Source organism: Callospermophilus lateralis, unplaced genomic scaffold (genome assembly GCF_048772815.1).
Source record: "Callospermophilus lateralis isolate mCalLat2 unplaced genomic scaffold, mCalLat2.hap1 Scaffold_43, whole genome shotgun sequence".
Taxonomy (NCBI): Eukaryota; Metazoa; Chordata; class Mammalia; order Rodentia; family Sciuridae; genus Callospermophilus; species Callospermophilus lateralis.
The window spans coordinates 3,067,364-3,089,323 of record NW_027514380.1 but is presented as its reverse complement, the minus strand read 5'-3'; the positions used below and the strand labels follow the sequence as shown (position 1 = coordinate 3,089,323).

General features: G+C 41.5%; 1 pseudogene; it reads right to left on the bottom strand.

The window, feature by feature from the left end:
* The window catches only part of LOC143389052 (formylglycine-generating enzyme-like), a 55,038-nt pseudogene that overhangs the window by 5,436 nt on the left and 27,642 nt on the right, over positions 1–21,960 (bottom strand).

Here is a 21,960-nt window from a genome sequence, read left to right as displayed (position 1 = left end):
ATTAAAAAATTCTCTCTCTCTCTCTTAGGAAAAAAAATGCACTGCTGACTAATCCTCTGTGATCTCTGACAAATGTAAGATAGCCTGTACTTCTCCTTTTTAAAACATGGAGAGACAGCTAAACTTACCATTAAGTGTGGGGCCAAAGTGAACCAAGGTGGTCAGAAATCAAGTTGAATCACTGAGGAAAAATGGAGTATGTTTTTAAAAGACCTTGATTTGATTTCTAGCCCCACATGGGCTGTGTGAGCTGGGGTAAATTCTCTACTTAGCTAGCCAGCCTGAGAGCCTCATCTGTGAATTGCTTCCCCTAACTCAGAATACCAGAGGAGGTCAGATCTTGGAAAGGCTCAGTAAACTGTTACTTGGATCTTTAAGGTTCTGTTCATCTTCTTAACAAAAATAATAACAGCAAGGGTCCTCAGTTAGTGAGTGGTGAAGAACAAGTCTTTGAAGCCATCAAAACTAGATTTGAATCTTGGCTTTGCAGTTTACAGTGTGGCCCTTGGCAACATCTTTAAACTTGAGATAGCAGGCACCTACGTCTTGAGTTTTAGCAAAGAAGAAATACAGCAAAAAGGGCTTAGGAACTTGGCTCTTAGCAGCTTAGGCTAATGACTCAAGGAGCAGTCAATAAAGGGAACCATTCTCACATGATCTTCCCCATGACAATCAGTGACAAGGACAGGCTCAAAAGATAGTAAGTGAAGAACAGAAGTTTGCAAAGGATTCTTCTAATATAAACTCCAGCGGTCAAGGTCATCTCCATGACAATGGTACTCTCCATCCACAGCATCCTGCTGAGCATGGCTGAGTGGAATTGACAGGAGCTGTGTCCCTGCTACCAGCAATAGCTATAACTGGAAGCCCAGACTCCAGTCTCACTCATCCTTTCTCAGAGCTGGGATCTTCAAAGAAACAGAGGCAACATGAAGACCCCCTTCAAACCCCGATTCTTGAGAGCAAGTCAGAAAGATTTAGACATGACACTCAGAGTAAGAGGAATGAGTTTATTCAGGGAAAGCAAAAGGGAAAGGGGACACTCTCAAGGGAGAGAGTGGGTTCTCTCAGAGAACCTGCACACCAGGTTTATTGGTGATCCCAGAGAAGTTTCCAGACAGTTCCACCCAGGTTCACCTCTTGACACAACAGGGTGACTTTCAAGTCCCCACTGTCATGGCAACTGTAGGTCACCTTGGCACATGCTGACCAGTTCTAATTGGATTTTTAAAAAATATATTTATTTTAGTTGTATACAATACCTTTGTTTTTATTTATTCATTTATATGTGGTGCTGAGGATTGAACCCAGGGCCTCGCGTGCGCTAAGCGGGCACTCTACCGCTGAGCCACAATCCCAGCCCTCTAATTGGATTTTTGACTATACATTCTTGTAGATTTTATGGTTAAGAGGAACTATCCTTATGTCCTAGAGTTTCAGGATCTGGTCACAAGAGTCTCCTGGGTTCCTCCCATCAGCATTATCTTGGGCCTGCATTTCTCTTGCAGTGAACAGGTAGTTTGCTGAGGAATGTAACATAGCTTGTCCACTTAGGCCAGGCAGGACTGCAGGTAAATGGCTTCTTGGAAAACCAAGCACATGGGCCCATTCTATAGAATTATTCTCTTCATCTCATGTTCCCACTATCCTCATCGGTCTGATCCCTAACAACATCAACAAGCTCAGGACATGCAAGGTCTCGATCACAATGTGATGGCAAAGTCTATTTCAACACAGAAGGCATTTTGTCCTTAAACAGCACTACTGCACGGGTCTCACCCCAGAGAGCACAGGGTGCAAAGGCAGGGTTTCTTTCTGTTTCATTTGTGGCACTGCAGAGACTCATCTGAGACATTTTCCTTGACTGGACCACTCCATGTTCAGGTGCCAGTGACAGACAGTTTGCCACATGTCAAGGGAAGATGTGCACAGAGAGCCGCAGTCACTCCACTCTTGTGTTTCAATGCGACCTTCAGATCACTCACCCAACCCAGCTCCATGCCCAGCACTAAGCACCCCACAGGAAGTTCTAGTCTTAAGTTTAAAAAAGAAAAAGAAAAAAGGCTAGCATAAATAAAAATGGCAAAATACAGAAACATATAAACCTTTGTTAAATTTGGGGTAGCTTTTCTCCTCAGACCCTTTTATGTTTTGAAATGTTTCCTCATTAGCAATTAAAAAAAAAAAGACTCACAGCTGGATGTGGTGGCCCAAGTCTGTAAGCAGAGCTACTCCAGAGGCTGAGGCAGGAGGATCGCAAGTTCTAGGCCAGCCCTCGCAACTTAGTGAAACCCTGTCTTTAACTAAAAAGGTTTTCTAAAAGGATTGGGATTGTAGTTGCAGTGACAGAACACCCATCTGGTTCAATCCCCAGTACACAGAAGAGAAAAAAAAAATCTCAAAGGGTTTATCTTTCCTACTACTAATGGGCATTTGGGCATTTCCAGTTTGGAGCTATTTTGAATTGTGCTGCCTCCCTGAATATTCTTCAAGGAGTCTGTGACCTTTAATAAACATGCGCATGCCTTTCCATGGTCTGTACACTGTGGAGAGCAACTGCTGGATCGTGACACCCACACCCAGCTTCAGCAGAGACAAACACAAGCCTACCAGGCAGAAGCCCCCGCAGGGTTTCAGGACCTTTTTAAAAGGGGAGCTTCCATGGCTTACCAACAGAAGGCCTGGGCCTTTGCTCCAGGGGCCAGTCAGGCCATTCTTATCTTTTTCCCCTAATTCAAACTGGTTACAAATACTTATTGAGTATTTGTATTGAACCACCATTTGACCCAGCTATTGCCCTTCTTGGACTATTCCCTGAAGACCTTAAAAGAGCGTACTATAGGGATACTGCCACATGGATGTTCATAGCAGCACAGTTCACAATAGCTAGACTGTGGAACCAACCTAGATGGCCTTTAATAGATGAATGGATAAAAAAAAATGTGGCATTTATACACAATGGAGTATTACGCAGCACTAAAAATGACAAAATCATGGCATTTGCAGGGAAATGGATGGCATTAGAGCAGATTATGCTAAGTGAAACTAGCCAATCCCTAAAAAACAAATGCCAAATGTCTTCTTTGATATAAGGACAGCAACTAAGAACAGAGCAGGGAGGAAGAGCAGGAGGAAAAGATTAACATTAAACAGGGAGGAGAGGTGGGAGGAAAAGGGAGAGAGAAGGGAAACTGCATGGAAATGGAAGGAGACCCTCATTGTTATACAAAATTACATACAAGAGGTTGTGAGGGGAAAGGAAAAAAAACAAGGGAGAGAACTGAATTACAGCAGATGGGGTAGAGAGAGAAGATGGGAGGGGAGGGGAGGGGAGGGGGGGATAGTAGAGGATAGGAAAGGTAGCAGAATACAACAGTCACTAGTATGGCATTATGTAAAAATGTGGATGTGTAACCGATGTGATTCTGCAATCTGTATACGGGGTAAAAATGGGAGTTCATAACCCACTTGAATCAAATGTATGAAATATGATGTCAAGAGCTTTGTAATATTTTGAACAACCGATAAAAAAATAAAAAAAATAAAATAGTTATTGAGTGCTAGTGTATGCCAGTCCCAGAGTCTAATCCCTGAAGGAGATCTCAAAATCCCAGAAAACCTCAGAGTACCACTCAGGACAGTTGGCACAGTCACAATTTTTACAATTATTTGTTTTACATAAAATAATTAATTCTGTGATTGCAAAAAGTGGAATATAAGTGTGAACCTAATAAACTCTTTTTTCCTTCAAATACATGTCCAAAATTCAAATTGGTGGGTCTCTCTTGCCTCTCTCTCACTCTAGACGTCTGCTTTCCATTGCCCCCGGTATTTTTCAGAAATTTATCACATTGCTCTAGCAACCCATCTGAAACAGACTGTTAGCTCAAAAGTCACACAGTCACAGAGCCATGAGATCCTTGGCAATCTCAGTGATGTGCACAGAGAAACAGGGCACAGCCTGGCTTGGGCATAGGGAAGCCAGGACACCACTGTGCCTGACCAAGTATCAAAACCTAGTTCTTTGGTTCAAAACACTGAGATCTGAAGCAAGTATGCAGAGACATGTGCACAGCATATGAAAGTGTTATAAACAAAAATTACAAAATAACCCAACTGTCCCTGGTGTTCATCCATACCAAACATACTGCTCAGCTAGTCACCCAAGAATGCTCTGACATGGGAACACACATATTGTGTATTAAAGGTGACATGTACCATACACATTGATTCTGTTTCTACAAATACATATGTAAAATGATAGTGGCAAGACCAGAAGAAAAAGATTCTAGAAGAATATACATGCATTTTGCAGGGGTGAAGGACTGGGAGAGGAATACTTTTTAGGAATGCAGGAATGCACATGCAACACCAAAAGGTTTTCTCAACCTTGGCATTACCGACTTTGGTTTATTTGTTTGTTTTTCTGGTACTGGGTCTGAACCCAGTGGTGTTCCACCACTGAGTGACATCCCCAGCCCCGTTTTTATTTCATTTTGAGACAGGGTAGCCCCCTGTCTGAATCACCCTGTTGACCTTGACCTTGTGATACTCCTGCATCAACCTCCCAAGTCACTAGGGTTACAGGCATCCATAGTGCTACAGGGCATGATGGCACACATTTTAGGCCACATACTCCCTTGGTGCAGAGGGGTGCCTGTGCACTCTAGGAAGGTCAGCAGCATCTCTGACCTCCACCCACTAGATACCAGTTGTAGCACAAAACTGCAGAACACAAAAAAATATCTCCATTGTTGCCAGATGTTCCCTGAAAGGAGCAAATCACCAGCTGGACCAATAATCAGGGGAAGAGATTACTCTTCTTAAGTGTTAACATACAGTTCATAGTAACAGAGGGTCAAAGCATCTTACCCAGAGTCAGCTGCCTGGAGTTTAAGCACAGTAGTTCATTTACAAGACACAGGCTCCTCTGGCTCTTTGCCCTCTCCAGGCCCCAGCTCACTCATCTGTGAAACAGATGTAAAAATACTACCATCTACTTCCTAGGCTCACTATGAAGACTAAATAAGGAAACCTATGTAAAGCACTTGACCAGGTAAAGAGGAAGAATCGCAGCAGTATCAGCATCATTATTGATATTTTTTGTTTACATTACTACAGGGTGCAACATTCTTTTGGAGCTTTCAATGAACAAGATCCTACTAGTCAAAAGCCTACCCCAGCAGTTCTTCAGCGAGGCTCGCCCACCCACCACTTCACCCTTTCAGAATATTGACAGGCTGAGAAAAGTGCCGGAGAAGAGGAGGTGGTCAAGGATGTGCTGAAGAACATTGGTCACTTGCAAAGAACTCTTGGGAAGAGTATGGAGTGGTGTCTTCCACTGAACTCATGATGTGAGAGCCATGTTCAGGGAAACTGACCCACTCCCTGAAACAAAATGGACAATGAGGGTGTCGGTGATGCTTGGGCACCAAACCATCTGTGAGACAGACCACAAGTCACCACTGGAACAGTCAGATGCAGAATCCCAGTCCCCTCTGACACATGCAGAAAGGAAGTCAAGTAATCAGAATCTGACCGGAAGGACTGGTGGGAATGGAGGCAGGGCCTCCCTCATCCTCAACAGCAGGCCCTGGAAGAGCCAAGGAATTTTCTGGTCAAATTCATGCAACTCCCATCTGATGACACCAGACATCTTTCTTTTCTTAATGTCACTGTTTCTTAACTCAGCATTTAAAAAAAATGTTCTTGAACACCTGGTTCTGTCTTGAAAAATGAATGTTATTCTAATACGTTTAGGAACTTGTGAACAACTTTTGAGTTGTATATTAGCTAATTTATCAAGATTACATGCAAACAATGACATTTTCCATTCTTTTTCCTTTTCAGAAATAATCTTCAGGTGTTTTCTTTACAGAGCAGAAGCAACATGAGTAGACTGACATATATGCTCCAACACATCCTAAAAAAGAGAAGTATTTTTTTGTGGGTTTTTTTTTTTTTGTGTGTGTGTGTGTGATGTGATTGTCCACCTACACATTTTCTGCTCAACTGAGACAACTTCCAGAGTTACAGACTCCCTTATATCCAGGAGGAAAAGGACTTTAACATGACTTATTTCTAGTCAAATCTCCATAGCAACTGTCTTGGGTTTTAAGTTGAAACAGCTGTAGCAGCCAGTGACCAATCACAGTGTAAATGGGATCTGCGTGGGCACTGATGTCCCCTTGAGACATGGACTTGAGAGAGCAAAGACATCCTTCCCCACCTCTCCCAAAAGACATACCCAGATCTGTGGTAACAGCTCAAAGGAAAGGAAAGGGGAGACAGCAAAGGTGCCTTCATTCTTGCCAGAGGTGATGAATTATGCTTCTTAAACATACACAGCCCAGAATAAAAATGGCACTGGAAAAAGACAGAGTGTAGTGTGATTATGCAATGTCGGGTGTAAAGATGTCAAGTTCACAACTTTACAACTGCTCTCTTAAAAATTTAATGCTTTTAGACAAGCAAATTAAAAAGATCACGTTTCTTGAAATGTAGTATAAACATGACAGTTACCCCTATAAAAACAGCCTGCGAGAATTTTTCAACTGGCACCAGTGAACAATGAGAAATTACAGATCCATTCAAATTCATGAAGTATAAATAAAACTGGAGGGGAATCTAACAACTGAAAGAATCAAATGGAACAGTGAACACCCAATACAATGCAGAAGGTTGGAGAGGAGCCTTAAATAAACGAAAGAGTGAATTCATCATCAAAACAGATAGGTAGTTGAGTCTGACAGCTTATTTCAAATTAAATCTTAAATTGGGTACCTTGACAACTTGATACACTCTATGGAAAGAAAAATGCATGCTTTTTCAGATAGGCCAACACAGTCATTAAAATTATATGCAGAAAACCACTTCTAGGGCTGGGGTTGTGGCTCAATGGCAGAGTGCCTGCCTCACACATGTGAGGCCCTGGGTTTGAACCTCAGCATCACATAAAAATAAATAAATAAAATAAAGGTGTCATGTTCATATATAACTAAAAAAAGAATATTTAAAAAATATTTAAAAAGGAAAAAATTAAAACACCCAAGTAAAAAAATATGCTAACTCAAAATAATTCAGATACTTAAAATGGCCTAAAAAATTCCGTTAGACATCATCTCCAATCTCATCACCCAGAAATAATGATTACAAAAATTTCCATATATAGGCTACTAATAATTTTGTGATGTGTCTCTCTACATGTTGATATATCTTTTACTGAATTTTTACCATACAGACATTTTTATAATTGGCTATTTTACTTTTAGTAAATGGTGAAGATTTATACAAGTAATTAACATTGAAAAACAAAAGCAGGCAATATTAAATGTTCATTAAAAATTACTAATTTACTAATTACTAATTTACTAATATAAAATTTCACTTTTATATTCACCTTCCAGTTTCACCAATAAGCATATACGTTTTACACAGTTTTCTCAAATTATATATGGATCATTTTCATTGGTCTTACTAAATATTTCTCTAGGTTTTAAGTGGACTCACAACAATCATTTTTTAGTGATTTCATAGTATTTCTGAAGACAATCTATCACAAATTACCAATCTCTAAACATTGAACCACTCAGTTATATTCAGGTTTGTCCTCGCCTTTTTGCTTTATCAATTACATGACAGTGAACATCTTCAAAAGTCTTCATTTCCTTCTGCTGAATTTAAAGACGCAGGGACTGGGGTTGTGGCTCAGTGGTAGAGCACTTGCCTCACACATGTGAGGCACTGGCTTTGATCCTCAGCACCACATAAAAATAAATAAACAAAATGAAGGTATTGTGTACATCTACAACTAAAAAAAGAAAATTAAAAAAAAATTTAAAGAAGCAGCATGAGGACTGGGGTTGTGGCTCAGTGGCAGAGTGCTTCTCTAGCATGTGCGAGGCCCTGGGTTCAATCCTCAGCACCATATAAAAATAAATAAATAAAATAAAGGTATTGTGTCCAACTACAACTACAACTACATTTTGTTTATTTATTTTTATGTGGTGCTGAGGGTCAAAGTTATAAAGACACACTCTTAGGTATAGTCATGCTGCTGCATGACTATACCTAAGTCATGACTATACCTAAGAGTGTGTCTTTATAACTCTTGCTAAAAAAATCTTCATCTTTAAAAACTCATCACATTAATTTATGGCATAGGTAATTTCCCTCTGGAAAGAGAACTGAGTATATATGTATTAATCATGGCATCCCAGATGAAGGTATTTATTAGAACTCTTTAGAAGGAGGATCTATTTAGGATATTTAAATTGCTAATGGCTTACTTGTACATTTTTTTCCAATGTATGAGACAGGGAAATTAAATACAGTCTGAATGCCATTTGATTGCATCTGAGTTATTTCTTGATGCTTTACAAACACCGAAGCTTCTGAGAAGAAGGGCCAAACAGAAAGCAAAACATAGACAAGGTGATCCAAGAAGAGAAGATTCTCCTACACAGGTTGCCTTTAGAGTAAACAACCAAATAAGTAATCCCAGGTGTCTTAGTCCGTTTTTTGTGTTGCTATAACAACAGACTACCCAACGCTGGATAATAAATAAAGAAGCTTACTGGGCTCTTGATTCTGTGGCTAGAAAGTCCAAATGGCATGGCTCTGGGTGTAATGAGGGTCACTGGGCTGCATCACAACATGTAGGGAAGAGGAAAGGAAACTGGATGCATGCAGAAGGGGCCAAGCATGTGTGGTAGCCTCACACAGTAACAACCAGCTCTCTTGGGAATTAATCCAGGCACATGAGATCTCACCCACTCCCTAAAAGATGGGCACTAAACCCTCCCAAGGGCAGTGCCATCATGATCTGATCACCTACTAGGACCCATCTCTTAAAGTTTCCAACACCTTATTCCCCGGGGCCCAAGCTTCCACTAGGTGAACTTTCCTATTAAACCATATCCAAACCATAGCAGCACCTATTATTTGAAAAACAATGAAAAAAAAGCATCCTCACCCCACACAGCACTATAATAAAAGAAGACAGGCACTCTTGTTGCAAAGGCAACACAGGCTCACATTTGGAGATGACTTACTTCTGTCACATGGTTAGAGACAGGCATCTGCAGAAAGCCATATAATGCCATGGATCAACTGCTGCCCCTTTAAACAAGAGTCTGCTACTGTATCAGCTAGTCTCAGCCAAGCCTGCAAGGATAGAGAACAGGCTGTGAGCACTTCACAGCTGACCTCCTAGGTTGCCAGGCTGGCAAATACTATTTCTCCCTACAGCTGGATGCTATGCACCAGTGGCAGAAGGGTGACTCCCTGGGGAGCACACTGTGCAGGAAATACCTGTATACTTTTCATGATACTGTGCATTTTGCAAACTTCTGCAAGAATAGGGGAACAAATAGGCTTGGTGAGAGTGGAAACCTGGACCCAGAAGGCCAGGTATTGAGTGAAGTTCCAACACTGCTACATGCTTAACACATAACTGCTTACAATGCCACAGGATTTTAAAGGTAGAAAGGATGTAGGACACATTCTACTGAAAGTCCCTCATTTTACAGATGGAAACATAAGTGCTGGAAACTTTGTAGTGGCAGAACTATGGACACAGGCTTTCAGTTCATAACTCTTTCCACTATTCAAACATCTCCCAGGGGCTATTTGTAAGTATCTTCCATAAGATGTTAAGGGAGGGTGGGGAGGCTATAGCTCAGTGGCAGAGTGCTTGCCTCGCACCTGTGAGGCACTGGGTTTGATCCTCAGCACCACATAAAAATAAACAAATAAAATAAAGGTATGTTGTCCATCTACAACTACAAAAATAATTAAAAAAAAAGATGTTGGTGGGGAGAAATGGTTTACCATGAAAGTAGTCACAGTGGGTAGAAAGGTCCTAGGTTAATCAAAGTTAAACTATTTTTAACTACAGGACTTCTGTGAGTCTTTAAAATGCTAATGTAGTGTGGGCTAAGTCTTGGTCAAATGCAGGATGTGGTTTGCACTTGAGTGGAGAAGTGAAGCATTCCTGGTCCCCATCCTGACTCTCCTATTACAGGATTAACCACGTGAGGTTGGCTTGGCAGTTTACTTAGAAGTCTCAGAGCCTCTGTTTTCTCAATCAGTAATGTCAGTATTCCAAGAAAACTTACTTAATTGGCTTGCTGTGAGGACTGAGCCAGGTGTTGGTACATTACTGGACATCTACAGAATGGATTCATGATGTTACTCTGTGCTCAGCCCTGGGGGTACAGTATATGATCTAGAAATGGAGCAGACAAATAAGCAAATAATTGCAAGTCTGTGATAAGTGAGGCCAAGAAGAGCTCAGTGAGCCATAGAAGTCCAAGGAAAGGCACCCAATCAATGTCAGGGGATGATCCCGTGGATTCTTCCCATTGTAGGTGAGGAGGTGGAGAAAGTAGAGGTGGTGGTGGGGGGTGCACCCAGGGCTTTCCACATGGGAGTCCATCCACCACTATATACGTGGTCCAGCAAAGGTGGACATTGATTTTTCTTGTCAAGTAAAATGTACCAAAGATCTTTAGAACCTCAGCTCTGGAGGGTGTGGGGAGATCAACTAGATTCAACCAGCACTCAAAGGCATCCCCTCTACCATGTTTCTGGGAAGAATAGGGATGAGGTAGGATGGATACTGGTTCCTATGTGACCTGGTAATTCAGATTTACACCTGTTACCCAAGAAGAATTAAAAACATTTCATTTCACTCCCAAAAGTACCAAGTCTGGCCTTTACAGTCACTCAACCAACAGTTGGTCCCCCCAGTCTCAGTATGAACAATCTATCAGACATCACTTCCTGATGGGCAGCCCATCACATGCAGATCCTTCTAAGAAACAGAGTTCTAATTTACAGCTAAACTGATATTCCTCCCAGAGACCTCCCACCTGCTGGCCCTGATTAGGTTTCCAAGGCCCACACAGCATGAATCAAATTCCTCTTTCATTCGCCTTTCAAACATCTGTAGAATAAACTACACTCATTCACCTCTTAGGTCTTCTTTAGGTTTGGGAGCCCATTCAACCTTCTCTAAGCTCTCCCATCTCAAAGTTAAGGGCATCCCCATCTCTCCCCAGTTTCTCAAGTCAAAATCCAAAAGTCATTAGATTCCTCTTTCCTTTTCTAGGTTCTCAGAAGTTATTTTCAAATATCAGACCACTTTTTAGCATCTCTACTCCAACCACCCTGCCTCCCAGCACCATCACCTCTCCCCTAGACTATCACAAAAACCACACAAAGCCAGGTAGTCTCTCTAAAACGTCAGTTAGATCCAATGGCTTCTAACTGATGTTAAGATGACATTCAGACTCCTCTTAACCCACTACCTGGCTCAAGCCCCACCTCATCTTGGGTGGCCCTCTTCTGGATAAACACCAATTTTAAATACAGTCTTTTCAGTAAAATATCTTTTTGTAGTGAGAGAGAATCAACTCCTGGCTTAAGGGTTGAAGCAGTAGTCTGTGGTGGGAAGAGTGAGGCTGGCTCTAAGGCACCTCCAGGTGGCCCCTCAGATGGATCTGGAACTGACTAAAACCATTTCCCCTTCCTGGGCCACAGCTCACCTGTAAGAGGAAGGCTTTTCTGCTGGGTCATTTTGGAAGTTCTATTCATTCTAAATACTTATTTCTTCTTAAGTTGATCTTGAAGCAGGCCAGGCTTTCTGATCAACAGTCTATCTGTTTCTCTAGGGAGGTGGATGGTACAAACCCCAACAATTGGGGCCAGGAGATATCAGCACCATTTTTCTTTCTTTCTTTCTTTCTTTTTTTTCCTTAACTTTTAAAAATTTAAGCTTTCATTGTTTATTTAATTTGTTTTTATGTGGTGCTGAAGATCAAACCCAGTGCCTCACCACACTAGGCACACAACCCCAGCCCACCATTTTTATTTCTTAATTCCAGTTAAGCATCAAAAGAACCATGACTTTAAAAGAAATTTATGGATACCTTACACAGGCATTTCTAATCTGAACCTCTGGGGCTCAGCATGTCTCAAATATATTAATTGTGATCAAGGGCCTTGGAATGGGTTGGGGAAAAGAAGAACCTGTGTCTGTTATCGTCTCGTATGGGGCTCTCTTCCTCTAACCTTATCATGGTTCACTTCCTGAGCTCATGCCACACTGACTGCTCAGTCAAGCGAACAAATGCTCTCTTTAGAAAGGCACAAGAGACAGTGTTACCTTCTTATCTTATCCAATCGGCCAGGCCTGGACTGCCTCCCCCAGAACTCAGTTACCGTGAACCCACCTTAACCCTGATGACAGACCAGTGTCTCTCGCCAAGGAAAAACTGACTGTGTAACCGACACAGGTCACATCAGGTCTGAGTCCTGCGGCTTTCAAAAACTAAATGCCTGGCAGATGATACCCAATTGGCATGCTTTCATTATTTTTTGAGAAATACATATTAAGTGCTTATTAAGTGACAGTTTTTGTGCTGAGGACATAATGGTGAATACAACATGTGAATTCCCACCTACCCTCACAGAATGAATCTAAGAGAGGGTAAAGTATTCAAGAAATATCTACACAAATAAGTGTCATCACAAATAAGTGGATGAACACTGTGAAAGGAAGGCATGAGGAGCCACAGGAACACACCTGGGGAATGTGGATGTCAGGAGGGTGTTCTGACTGACAGCCCAGGGCGGTCAGCTGAGACCTGACCACACAGGGCTGAAGGGGGGAGTTAGTGATGGGCGCAGGAGGCCCTCTGCTGCAGGCTCTGCCCTGTGGTTTCCAAAATGCGTTCCTCCTCATCTGCAAGGGTCCCTTCAAATACCTCTTCCTCACTCAGACCTTCTCAGAGCAAAAAGCATGGAAAATCCCCAGTAGCCAACAAGTGTCACAGAAAAGCACAGGACAGTTTGAGAAGAACAGCACAACCGGAGGAACTGTGCCCACCAATAACAAGTGAGGGGGAGCCCACAGGAAGAAGGAGTGAACACGCTTCAATAGTCCTGCCCCAGGAACCCCCTCACAGTGCTGGAGGCCCCAGAACTCAGCACCACTATCTGCTGACACTGGGGAGGGCTCCCTTGGATATACCATGTCATGGCAGATGGGATCATGGTGGGAGCACACTCAAGAGGAAGGAATTATGTGGCAAGACGGGAAGCGAGAGGGGGGGTTCAGAGGTGAGGCCTACATCTTCCTCACAGTTCACCTCAGTGAGACCAGCAGCAATCCTTCCAGTGGCAGCTCCTGCAATGATCTAATGACCTCCCAATAGGCTCCACCTCTTATTATATTTAACAATTTTATATTTATTTATTCATTTGTTTTCATACTAGGGATTGAACTCAGGGCTACTGACCTACTGAGCCACATCCCCAGCCCTTTATATTTTTGAGACAGGATCTTGCTAAATTGCTTAGGACCCTGTTTAGTCACGAGGCTGGCATCTCAGGCCTGCACAAAGGAGCTAGCTAGGATCTGCTGCCAAAAGGTCTACCACCTCTCTATACTGCCACTCTGGGGACCAAGTTTCTAGCACATAAAACTTTGGGGACAAACCATATCCAAACCAGAGCAGAAGATGAGTTCAATTTAAAAAAAAAAAATCCAACACACAGTTTCAAAATGATGGGAATGGCATTAAGAAAATGATAAGTGAATAATAAAATAAATCCTAATCTGTGAACTCAGATGAGGTACGGAAATTAAAAAAAAAAAAAAACTGAAAATAAAACAAAAAGTCTTTTCAGAAATATTGCTTAAGAGGCAAAAGACAAAAAGAAGAATATGTAAAAGAAAAAGATATAAATTGTTTAAAAGAAAATGAACACTGAAAACAGGTAAAAAGAATCCTATGTGGGCTGGGGCTGGGGCTCAATGGTGGAGCACTCGCCTAGTGAGGGTGAGGCACTGGTTCAATCCTCAGCATCACGTAAAAACAAATAAATATAAATAAAGGCATTGTGTCCATCTACAACTAAAAAAAAAATCTAAAAAAAAAATCCTACAAATTCCTGAAGACAGGACACAAAAACAGCAATTTATTTAAAATTCTCTTAATGTTTAAAAATTGTGAAAGTACAACACATAGAAAAAGCAAACTGTAAGTGAAAAACACTAACCACAAGGACCAACAGCAAGATACTAGATAATAAAGAAAAATAAATCGTTGGGTTCTCAGGCAAAAGTAATGAGTAACTTCAAAGATAAAGAAAATGAGATAATCATTGAACCTTTGAAGAACAGTACTTCAATCCAAAAGAAAAATAAGTATGTACAACCTGAAGGAAAACATATGTGAATTAAAGATTTCATGTCCAACAAAAGTGACTGTGAAGTAGAAAGAGTACTAACAAAGCACTGTCAATATGTGAAAGTCTGGAGAAGAATGTCCCCTGGCCATTACTTGAAGAACCTGGTGCAGAAGAGTTTTTCCAAGTCAAATGACTAGGGCAACAATGTCACAAAGCACCAACCATGTGCTTCCTTGGATAGATAAGCTTCAACAGGAGCTAAAAAGCAGAGAGTACTCTATGCATGGACATATGTTCCGATAATACAGATCAAGTGCGACTATTTTAAAACTGGGGAGAAACAGGAAAAGCATATATAAAAGTCTGGGTTTTTTTTTTTAAACCTGTTCTCGGTAATTACACTGGTGATGATAGCATTGGTGTTGTTATTTTGAGACTGTTATGTATGTAATCTGGGATAAAACAAATGAGTAATTATGGACTACTCTAATTCTATCCCCTATGTCCTTGGGAATCAGGATTACCGGTGTCGGGAAAAGAAAAGAAAAAAAAAAGGAGGAAAAGATGTCATGCAGAACAGGTTTAAAAACCTGAAGTACAATGTGGACTCACAGGGCACTGTATCTTAGCTCTGTCCACTGGGAGATCTAGAAACAACCACAAACCTAACAGCAGCAAGTTCACCTGGAACCTGGAAAAGGTTCTAGAAACACTATTCTCTACAAAAAGTAGTGTCTGCTTAGAGTAATGGGCAATTCCAGGCAGGGGAGGGTGATATATCCTGCCTTAGAAAAAGCAAAGAAGCTACAAAGGGTTCCTAGGGTCAGTTCAAAAGGGATCAGGATCAGCTGTCCAAAGCAGAACGTCAGAATGGGGAGTAATGTGCAAATGGACAAAGGGTTTCTTTCTTGGCTGATGAAAATGTCCTATTCCATTCTGTGATGATGGCACATACATGGCAAAACAACTCCATACATACATGGTAAAACAACCCAGGAACTGTTTGCTTTAAAAGGTGTATTTCAAAGCATGTAGATTATATCTCAGTATAGCTGTTAAAAGAGAGAGAGAGAGAGAGAGAGAGAGAGAGAGAGAGAGAGAGAGAGAGAAAGGATTCCCAAGAACTTGAAATGGCATCCAGTGTTCAAAAGTCAAGGGATCATGATTCCAAGTGAATCAAACCCACAACATGTATTTAAATTCTGAGTTCATAAAGATGATTTTAAAAATCTGGTTCCAAGTACATAAATCTACATTTATGATAAAACTGCACAGAACTGTATACACACAGAGAATGAATACATATAAAACTGGTGAAATCAGATGAAGACAAGTGGGTTGGACTAATTTCCAATTTTCTGGTTGTGAAAATATAGTATAATTATTTACTATGAGAACAATAGAGGAAACACAGAAAGGGGTATACAGGATCTCCCTGTATTATTTCTTTGCAACTGCATGTGCATCTATAATTACCTGAAAAATGAAAAGTTCAATTAAAAAAAAAGAAAGAAATAAAACCCATCACCTATACAGAGTAATGGGAAATCAACTCATTTTTTTAAAAGCTAGTAAAGATTCATTTACCTATTTTTCTTCTATGACCCATATGAATGGTTAAGAAAATAGTAAGAGGAGTGAGCTTACCTCTTTATTATTATTATTATTATTATTATTATTATTATTAGTTGTAAAAGGACACAATATCTTTTTATATATTTATTTTTATGTGGTGCTAAGGATCGAACCCAGTGCCTCAGTGAGGTACAGTCCCAGCCTGAGAACTGAGCTCTTTATGAAAATATCCTCATTAATAAATGAGAAGAGGGGCTGGGTATGTGGCTCAAGCGGTAGCGCGCTTGCCTGGCATGCGTGCGGCCCGGGTTCGATCCTCAGCACCACATACAAACAAAGATGTTGTGTCCACCGGAAACTAAAAAATAAATATTAAAAAAATCTCTCTCTCTCTCCTCTCTCTATCTTAAAAAATAAAAATAAAAAATAAAGGCATGTACCACCACACCTTTTAAAAAATAAATAAATAAATGAAAAGAGTAGATAAATAAATGAAAAAGAACTATTTAGATAATCACTCTTACAACCCCAAATAAACTCCTGGAGTTAGCCACCAGGCATTATCAACAGCTAGCATGAAGAGAAGCAGAAGGAACACGTATCTGATGCCTCCTATGGGGGAAGACACAACTTTAATGTCTTGCCATGGAGTGAACATGGGTCTGATCAGACTTGAGGATGTGGTTACCAATTAGCAGGTCACCAATGACAGAGAGAAGAGCTGAACTGCACTGTCAGAGCACAATCAGCAACATTCAGATGTGGGCCAGTCTGCAGGTCCTGTATTCTTCCAGGGATAAACCAGGAGGAAAGACAGGGGGATGGGGCAACGGAAAGGAAACCTACAGATTATAAGAGTCTCAAAAGACACAGGTTTCCTTAAAATGGGTAAGGTTAAACTTGGGACATAACCTGGGCGATAATACTAGAAAGAAACTTAAGGGTGCATCTGCTTTAAAAAGCAAGATAGGGGCTACCTCAGGGACAGTAGGGGCTGCTGGACTAGGCAGCCAAATTCTAATCCCTGACCTGTGTGATGGTCACAGACATGTCTGCCCTAGGATAACTCAGAAAGCTACCCCTCTGTTATGTCACCTTTCTCCATTTGTATTTTATTTTGCAATAAAAAGATCTTCAAAAGTGTGTGGGGGGCATTGTATCACTAGCATAACCTGCATAAATGCAAGGCAACATTTAAAATAAATAATGTAAATAAGTAATACTATTTAATTTTTAGCTACAACTATAGCCTGAGAAAGATTCCAAGCCCTGTTTTCATCTCTGGGATATATAAGGAACTCAAAAAACTTACCATCAAAAACAAAAACAAACAAAAAAAAAAACAACCAACCCAATCAATAAATGGGTCAAGGAACTGAACAGACACTTCTCAGAAGAAGATATTCAATCAATCAACAAATGCCAGGTGTCATGCTGACCGGCTCTCAACACAACATCTCTAGTAATTAGAGAAATGAAAATCAAAACTACTCTAAGATTTTATCTCACACCAGTCAGAATGGCAGTTATCAAGAATAAAACAAAAATAAGTGTTGGTGAGGATGTGGGGGAAAAGGCACACTCATACATTGCTGATGGGACTGCAAATTAGTGCAAGCAATCTAGAATGCAGTATGGAGATTCCTTAGAAAACTTGGAATGAAACCACCACTGGACCCAGCTATCCCACTCCTGGGTCTATACTCAAAGGACTTAAAATCAGCATAATATAGTGAGACAACTACATCAATGTTCATACCAGCTCAATTCAGAATAGCTGAACTGTGGAACCAATCTAGATGCCCTTCAGTTGATGAATGGATAAAGAAACTATAGTATATATACACAATGGAATATTACTCAGCATTAAAAGAGAATAAAATTATGACATTTGCAGGTAAATGGATGGAGTTGGAGAATATCATGCTAAGCAAAGTAAGCTAATCCCCAGAATCCAAAAACTGAATATTCTCTCATAAGTGGACACTGATCCATAACAGCAGGGACAGAGACAGGGAAAGAATAGAGGAACTGTGATAGGGCAAAGGGGAGGGGGGAAGGGGAGGGGGTATGGAGGCAGGAAAGATGGCAGAATGAGATGCATATCATTACCCTAGGTGCATGCATGACTGCACATATGGTGCGACGCTACATCCTGTACAACTAGAGAAATGAAAAGCTGTGCTGCAACTGTGGACAATGAATCAAAATGCATTCTACTGTCATATATACCTAATTAGAATAAATAAATAAATATATTTTTCATGTCGTATGCTTCTAGAAACACTGAATTTATAAATGATCTAGTGCCAGGCATGATGGGGCATACCTACAATTCCAGCGACTGGGAGGCTGAGGCAGGAGAACTACAAGTTCAAAGCTAGCCTCAGCAACTTAATGAGATCTTAAGAAACTTAGGGAGACTCTGTCTCAAAATTTTAGAAAAGGGCTGGAGTGTAGCTCAGTGGTACAGCCCTTGGGTTCAACCCCACTACTGAGATGAGGAGAGATCTGATGCATCAAACTAAGTCAGGCCTCAGGAGATGAAGAAAACAAACCCGAGCTCTTCTATAACTCACAGATTGTATTCATTCAGCCTTCTCCAAACAAGCTTAAAAGGTTTGCTTTTCCATTATGAGCATTTAAGCAAGTGACAACACTGAGTCCCAGTAAGAGGTACTTGTCCTCATCCTGGTTACAGGTGCCCACACTTCCCTAAAAGGGAAGTGCCCACTTAAAAGGGCACCTTTGGAGCCCAGCAATAATTCACCTCTCCCTTCATGCCCAATGTGTTTGTAGGTTCTCCAGGGACAAGATGTCCTGTATCTGAATGCACAAAGAACAGAAATAAGCACATTTGCCCTCCCTCGCCCCAACTCTGTATCTTAAAACAAGATACCATATCCCAAGCTGCTGGGTCATCAACACCAGCCAGAATTGACCACCAAGCCCTTGGAAAAAAAAAGATGGGGAGATCAGATTACATAACAGACCTGTAATATAAACTTGCAAAGAGCAAAGAAAATGTGAAATTCAAATGGAGCCAAATCACATTTTTCAAACACTTATCTCAAGTACAGAAAAAGTGACCTGACTCACTAAAACATGGTTTGAGACTAAGTCTTGTTTTACTTTATTCCCCTCCCACATCAACTGCTACATTAGTTTGAAATGAAAGAAAATGTGGAATGCACTAGCTCAAAAAGAAAGAAAGAAAGGAAATGTGAGCCAGGATAGCTCAATTTTTCGGGTAGTGCTGCTCTCCAGAGAGGACAAAATGCCGGCAACACATAAAGTTCAGGAGTGGGACTGTGGAGCTCAGTGGTAGAGCGCTTGTCTAGCATGCACAAGATGCTGGGCTCCAAACCCAGCACTGAGAATAATAAAAAGATGAAATGCAGGCAATAATTCAAAGGAAACTATAGGCAGGTTGAAACTAGATTCATCTTCAGATCTGTTTGTTTGTTTGGTACTGTGGATTGAACCCAGGGGTGCTTAACCACTGAGCAAACCCCCAGTCTTGTTTCCTTTTTATTCTGAGACAGGCTCTAAGTTGCTTAGGGCCTCCCTAAGTTGCTAAGGCTGGCCTCAAACTTGCGATCCTCCTGCCTCAGCCTCTGGAGCCGCTGAGATTACAGGCCCATGCCACCATACGCAATACATCTGCATCTTAGTCAGTCTCCCTTGAGTAGACTAACCCCTCCCTCACTGTCTGCTGTTGCCTCTGCGTTCTCTGCACATTTTTCTGTGTGACTTTCCAGCCTGGCCTCATACCTTCCCTTGTTCTTAAATTTTTGTGAGAGATGTACACAAGCAAGCCCATAAACGCCACGACCCTGCTGAAATGGCTGGAACAGGAATCTAAATTAACTATGATATAATTACATACATAATGTCTATATATACACTTCAGTTGAACAGCTAACATAAAATTGAATCTTCTCTAATTTTGATCAACATTCAAAAGAACAAGGAGGTAATTATTTAAATAGTGCTGTGAATTCACCTGTCCACCCAATGTATGAAATACTTCTATTATTATGGAAGCACACTGCACCATTTCCAGTTAAGAGAAACACACCTAGTTCAAATTCCATGGGTCCTCCCTATGACACAGTATACCCCTGCCTGTAAGGACCAGTTCCCAGCCTTCATTATGAACATTTGCAGCAAAGGGGCCCTCCACGGAAACTGCTCTGACCATGTGAGTTCATGAATGTCAGAACAGGAAGCTCCGTCTCCACCTGGCCCCTGATGATATCAAGAGCATGGAAACGAACATTCAGTTAACTCTCCATTCTCCACATACCTATGATAAAGGACACCCACCAGTGTTTGGAGCTGTACTTAGGAACACAATGCATAACTGGGACGCCCAGGACAGAAGGCAGACAGAAACTTCCTCAGATACCATCCACCTGTGGGCCTGGTTCTCTGGGCAAATCTGTAGCCACAGAATTGCCAGGTGTTAGGAGGAAGAGGAAGGGGGTCCTTGAGTTTGGATTTCTCACCCAGACCTTTTCCAAGGAGCCATGAGCAGTACGAGAGCCTGTTAAAGGTTACTTACTGCTTGCTGGATGCCAGTCTTCACCTGCTCGCTCAACATGCCTTCAAAGACAAAGGAGTCACCAAACTCCTCAGCCTACAGGGAAGGTAAGAAATAGAAACCCAGAGAAGGTTGCAGTGATGTGGTGTATGCATGCCATCTTCTTTGGACACTGCTAACGGGATTCTTCTCCCAATGAACCTGAGTTTTTCCTACATCTTCCCACAAGACCCAGAAATGACTTATAGTCATCTGTGTCCCTCTTAAAACAGGTTAATGTTGCTCTTTGAACCTGTTTTCATTTAGTTGTTAAGAGTGCTTTACCACTGAGCTATATCCCCAGCCCTTTTTCCAATTCTGAGACAGGGTCTTGCTAAGTTACCCAGGCTAGACTCAAACTTGCAATCCTCCTGCCTCAGCCTCCCCAGTCTCTGGAATTACAGGCATGCACCCCTGCACAGGGTGCTGAGATTAGCTTTTCAGAACAAACTGTTCACATTTACCCAAGTTTACAAATAGCCCAGGGAAATAACAGAAATCTATACATATGAGATTGTGTAACCCAGCCTGTCCTTTGTCCTCCTCCTGGAATTCAGCAAAAATAACTAAATGCCACTGCTGATATTCTGACACATTCTGGCTCCACCGAGGTATTAAATGTGTTTATAAATATCAAGTGGTTAATTTAAGCACTAGATGGAAACCTGAACTTTAATAATTCTATTTAATATGAACATCTCAATTCTTCACAGACCTGGTTCTCTTCCTTGCGTGAGATCTGGTTCTGAAAACCGGGTCCTCTGTCCCTTGGCATCCGTGACTCTACTCCTCCTCTAGTTTTCTTCCATATATCTGACTATTCATCCTCATCCCCTGAAATACATGGGCTCTTTCTACGGTTCCTAAGATGCTGCGGTTTCTCAGAGCGCTGTCCCTGCTTTCTGCACTTCTCACACTAGGTCAGCAGCCTCCAGCTCTGTGATCATACCTTGGCCTGTGAAAACCAGAGGCTGCTGCTCCCCATCCCTGGGGAGTCTGATCCTGGGGGCTGTGGCAAGGCTCAAAAACTCTGCCTAGGTCACACCTGTAGTCCTGACACTGGTGGTTCCAGATAAACACACTGGTCAACCGCTGGCAACTTCCCATGTTGTTACTTTAATTACAGCCAGAACTTCCCATGGCTCCAGAGCTCTGCCCCAGTCCCAAGCTGTCCTCACCTGACTGCGGCCTTGCACTTCAGGCCTTACCCTGGCACCTCAAGCTCCCCTTCGGGTGGCGCTTACCATCCTTTCCTCACCCCAGATGTTCTTACTATATTTGCTGGTGACATCACCGTGCCTAACAACCTAAGCCAGTTTATTCATTTCACAAACACTATCTACCCAACACCCACTATGCACTGGATTTAGAACTAAATGAGGGGACACAAGGTCAATATCAGAAAGGCATGATCCCTGTCTTCATTGTGCTTAAGTGTGCCGATACAGGAAAAAAAATCATGCCCAATGAAGAAAGAAAAAAATGATTATAACTTCATTTCACCTTGTAAGGTTAAAAAAAAAAGTTAAACACAAGCCTCCTTCTGACAGAGTGAACAGAGGTAGTCTCCTTGAAAAAGTGATAATCAAGCTGAGATGACA